Consider the following 5,623-nt stretch of genomic DNA (forward strand, 5'->3'; position numbering starts at 1 on the left):
TTAAGCTTACAAAATCTCCAGTAACAACTTCATAAATCTGAGAAGGCTGTCATACTATCAGATTCAAAATCAGATATTCTTGCTGCAGTATTGGACGTAACAGCATGAAATCTCAATATTTTACAGTGTTTTAATATTTTAAGCAAAATGGTCGAATTACATCGACGACTGGTACTTCCGTGGATCCATGAACTTTATGGAGTGGGAGGTAATGAGGTAGTTGAAAGGTAGCAAAATTACTGTAAGGTTATCTATACCTGCATCTTACCACACTGTTAAAAGAATAACAAGATCAGAACATGACAATATGGTAACAAAAATCGGAATGATTCTAAAGCAAATGAAAAAATTGCAATAGGCCATCCGGCATCCGCTCCACGATGGAGGAAAATCCTCAGAAGAAACCAACTAATCAGACCAAATGGGGGATCCAAACTACCCTCGAGTGCAGCTCTGAATTTGCAGGCCAACGAGTCTACCGACTAAGCTACATTGGTGGCTCCACTAAAAATATGAAGTACATGGCACTCAGATTATTAAATTGACAAACCTAAACAATTATTCATCAGTTAAGCTATAAAATATAATACATAGCAAGCAAGTTAATTCAATTTAAAAGTATAAACAATTCAATCAGTTGAAATATACAGAAATTGATAATAAATATCATGCAAATTACTTCACATTACAAGCATAAACAATTCATCACTTGTGGTATACAGCCTACTATTTAATTTATAGCACATACAATTCATCAGTTAAGCTATAGGCCTACAGTCTACTATTGAATTTACAGCATATATAATTCATCAATTAAGCGAAACAAAAATATAGTACAATACATAGTAAAAATAATACACCTAATTTAATAACTGAACTTCTATGAAAATCTACAGTGGCAGTACTCATATTATTACAGGCCATGACTGTCTCAAATATTTACAAAGAACTGATATTTCAGAATCTCCCCATGCCATTTCTGAAATCTCAATGAAGATATGGATCATTGTCTTGACTGTTTAACTTTACACAGCTTTCAATCATCTGGTTAAATATTGGAGTGCAAGATAACAAATGACATCAACTGCTGAACACTTGGTATCAATCAACCAACAACTTCATTAGATTAAAGGGGGAAAAAAAACTGAAAGAATTAATTGTATAAGACAAGGCCGCTTCAGAACAGTAATTGGCAAGGCTCTGTTGTTTTAGGATTCTTATGTAGATTCAATTTCACCTGAAAGAAAAAAGTAGCATCTATAAGTATGCCTAATTATGAGAAATAAGAGAAACGGTTGCAATAGTAGTAGTAGTAGTAATGATAATAATAATAATAATAATAATAATAATAATAATAATAACTGCAAAGTATGGAAATTAATATTGAAATATAATATCAAAAGGTGATTTCACACCATCAACTCTTATCATTTAGTACAACAAATCTATTATATTCAGTTGCAATCACCAGTAGCTGTTCTTTCCTCCATTTTGTTGTTGGCTGATTTTTCACAAGTCTGCTATGATATGCAGCACTATCCATGACAATAACGCATTGCCCTAATGTTCTCAGGTCAACAACTGTGTTTGCACCCACTTCTCAACTACAGGGCACTATGGTAGTCCTGACTTTTCTTTCAATTGCATGAAAAAATTAAATCAGCACCTGCAATAAAAATTATACCTGGGCATATAATTACGTCACATGAATTCACAGCATTTAAATAAAGAAAATAAAACATAACATAACATAACATAACATGACATGAGATCCTCTTTGGTGAAAGGCTTTCCCACGTTTTTATTTAGTCACCAATTTTTATATTTTTGTACCCTGATTAAAAAAATTACTCTTGCCAAATTTATGTAAAATATAAATCAATATAACTTACCGAGTATAAATCCACCTTTCGTTCCGGCATCTAATCTTCCACCCTCATTTGTTGGTCTATGAATAACACCATTCATGTCACTGGAAACTTCACCTGGTTTATTTCATGAATAAGTGGGTGATCCTACTTAAAAAAACAGAGAGAGAAAAGCAATTCACATTGACACTCTAAGAGACACAAAAATTTTAAAGACAGGAAAACCGTTCAAGAATTTTATAACTAACCTCTAGTTATAATATGAAACTATTAATTGCAAAACATGTTGTTCCCACCTGAATTCATTACTAGTAGCCTATATTAATTGCAATTTCATATTCCACATAAGTGTTAACCTATTTGTTAGTAAAAAATTCAATCACTCAATGTCTCACAATACATTGAAATTTACCATTCATAAAAATCCAAGTCTCATCCAAGAATACTACCGGTTTAGGGTTCTCACGCTCCACATTTCTTATATATTCTCTTAAAAACGAATAACATCACTTTCTCGTACATGTGTATAAGGATCTCCTTTGCTCCATAGAAATTTCATCTCTTTCAAAATTTTTTTCACCGATGATAAGGATACTCTAAATAAATATGTTTCATAATCATCATTCATATGTTCCAGAACTTTTGCTGCTGTTAGTACTTCCCCTGTAACAGTAAATGAAAATTATGCCATATTTTTATACATATGACTAATATCAGAATTACATTGCATAAATCAACACAATAATTCCTGTAACTTCCCTACCTTTATGTAACTTGTCATAAATAAATCTCGCAATTGCATCTTTCGTAAAATCATCAGCATCAGTCACTGGATGTTTACGTAGTCTATGTTTTCCTGGTGTCACAAGTGGGGTCCCCTTCTGTGAATTTATCACATTCGTGGCTGTAGTAAAGCCAAGCTGTAATAACAAACAATAACATAACACTTCTAAAAATTGTTATATCATAAAATTCATGCATGATACCATCATTTGCAGCTATATGAATAGAAAATGATCAACATGTTAGGTTGGGTCTACGATAGGTTTAAGTAGGCTAATATTGAGGTAATTCTCCAGAAAAGCTACATCAAAGGCATAATTTTATTTTGTTTAATTGATTTCTGTGATATTTACATAGTGATGAACACGTGGTTTTAGTGCACAGCCACAAATACATTCAGCACAAAAATCCTTTGACACTTACCTGTATATTCTAATGCATTGTTGTAGTCCCTCCCTCAAACTTGTTACTAATTACCAATATAACATGCGAGAGGTCCATGACGAAGAGAAATGGTTAGTTTCCCAGTAGTGCGTCCTCGTCCTCTCGAGTGTTATATCTTAACAAGTACTTTGGGTGGGGTAGCTTTTCTGAAGAAACGCCATATTTAATATTACTTAGACCAGTCATGAATAAATTATTCAGCCAGAGTCAACGTTCCTATGCTTTATAGAGTATGTTATATAGTTATTATATAAAACTGAATTATTTTTAAGCACCATAACAGGCCAACATTCATGTAATATTTGCTGCAATATCAAGTTAATAATTACAATATGACTTGTATTTTCTTCGGCCGATGTGGCATGTAAATTGTGATCTGAACGGTTAATTTAATACTAAAAGAGAAAACTGGAAATTTACTTTCGTGCTGTTTGATTATTTGTTCGTCTAATTTGTAAATGTATTTAAGCTATCACCTACTGCAGTATTACAGTATCTTAAATGTATTTAGTTTGGCAATATGAAAATCACTGACTTGATTAAACATCTAGGCCTAACTTAAAAATTTGTTTTGTTTGACCACAATCATGAAATTATTAGTGCAAACTCCTAAAACTGAATACCACTTTGAAATGTATGCTTAAGAATACTTACTCCTAATAATTTTCCTATTCTGGTTGTAATTGCTGTCTCCGTTAGCATAATTCCTTCTTCATTATCTTCTTTCTTCAACTTATTATACACGTGAACTACAGATTTCTGAAGCGTACTCTGAATGCCACACATTTTCTTCCTTGGAGGAGTCACTGCAACATTATTTCATTTTTTTGACATAGTAATAAAAATCTAAACACGAAAGAAATTCATTAAAATTTGAAATAATATTTCTATCCATTACCCACGTGCATTATCACGCCCAAGTATATTATATTTATTCGTACTTATCTGACTATTCTTGAATTATAACCACAACGCAACACATAAAAGAACTATTATGTATTAATATTAATACTAATATTAATTAATTATTAATAAGTTCGAATTTCACTATCTTCCAGTAACCGGCTGAGAAATCTAGTACAATTTTAATTTCATGGAACTCCAGTACCGGCAAATATTGTCGATATTTGCCTCAGCTGCCAACATACCAGTTACAAAATCACTGCCATTTATAGTATTTGTCAGTATCGAAATTCGAAACGAAGTTGGCAAAAGAAAATTCAACCTTCAAACTAGAAAATCACCATAATCCACTAGCATTTGTAGTAATGGGGGAAAAATGGTTAGGTTTCACCCTTAGGGTATCAAGTTACCTGGTCTTCCCTATACCTAATGACGTCAGGGACTGCCGAACTTTATCACAATTCAAAATTAAATTGGAAAATTTTGTCTTAGTTAATGTTTTTAGGTATTGCTAGAAGTATTGATTTTGTTTTTTTTTTTCTTTTTCTTTTTTTGCTCTAGACTAAAATTGCAAGTTTCTTGTTTATGTTAGTTAATTAGTTAGGATACAATTAATTATGATACTTAATCACTCATTTAAAGTTTGTGTGACTGCAACCTGTGTATATTTTTGTGTGGCTTTACTTTGTTTATTGTGTTTTTTCTCTCTCTCTTTATTTCTTGTGTAGCTCTATTTTGTATATAGTGTATTTTTTCTGTTTATTTCTATTATTGTATTTGTATTTCTGGTGTTGTGGGAGAGAAGGCCTAATGGCCTAAACTACATCAGAATAAATAAATAAATAGTTATAAAAAAAAACTTAAATTGGCCGATATCATGATGGATACTATTAAAGATGACGCATAAAGAACATAGCTCACGTGCATTGAAATTGTATGGTGACCGAAAAAACATACTCTCCTGCTAAGTGTCAACTGTAAACTTATGTTTATGTAGGCAATGGGGTAGCGTAGGATGGACGCATGACATGGCTACATATTCGACGTCAAGGTCCTTTGGGTCGTTTTTCCTTGAATGGGTTATGGACACGTTCGGCTGCGGTAATGCCCCAGGTTTGGTCCTCGGTAATGGAAACCTATATGGTGATGCGCTCTGCCGCCATGATGCTGCTGCTGCATCCATTGAGCGTTCGTTTGCGGGTGTTTTTAAAGTAGAAGCTGGTATGGGTTCGGATTGGTATGGAGACTGACTGAGTGAGTTGGTTCGATGTTTGTTTATTTTGAATTATTATTCTATATGCAGAATGTCCCTGGTAGAACGGTTACGTGCAGTGAAAACTCCCCCATCCCACCCCTCCGCTCCTGCCCATTCCCCAATCTACTGTATGTTTACGCCTCTCCCCAATACGTGAATAGTTTAAATCATAAATAATCATTGATAGTATCATCACCACTAAAACATCCCCCTCCACTCTTTTGCTCCTCATCCCCCAGCAACTGTTCTGAAGCCCGTTAAAATAATTTGAAATTTAAAAAAAAATACATATGTACGCCTGGTAATTGGGAAGTAATTAAATGGCGGGATAATCTCCCAATGCTGGATACGTAGAAATGCAGTACGTATA

General features: G+C 33.3%; 1 long non-coding RNA gene across 3 annotated transcripts; it reads right to left on the reverse strand.

The window, feature by feature from the left end:
* Positions 1–1,160: 1,160 nt before the first annotated feature.
* On the reverse strand, positions 1,161–4,421 carry LOC138694576 (uncharacterized). Of its 3 annotated transcripts, none has more exons than XR_011330979.1 (6): positions 3,750–4,421; positions 2,632–2,788; positions 2,281–2,531; positions 1,893–2,015; positions 1,469–1,666; positions 1,161–1,237 (listed from the first exon to the last, which is right to left on the reverse strand). It is a non-coding gene; the product is annotated as an uncharacterized lncRNA (long non-coding RNA). The 3 variants fall into 3 exon arrangements; XR_011330978.1 differs by having other exon boundaries at positions 1,893–2,018; XR_011330977.1 differs by having other exon boundaries at positions 1,893–2,531.
* Between the last annotated feature and the right edge of the window lie 1,202 nt (positions 4,422–5,623).

This window comes from Periplaneta americana, chromosome 2 (assembly GCF_040183065.1).
Source record: "Periplaneta americana isolate PAMFEO1 chromosome 2, P.americana_PAMFEO1_priV1, whole genome shotgun sequence".
In the NCBI taxonomy this organism is placed as follows: Eukaryota; Metazoa; Arthropoda; class Insecta; order Blattodea; family Blattidae; genus Periplaneta; species Periplaneta americana.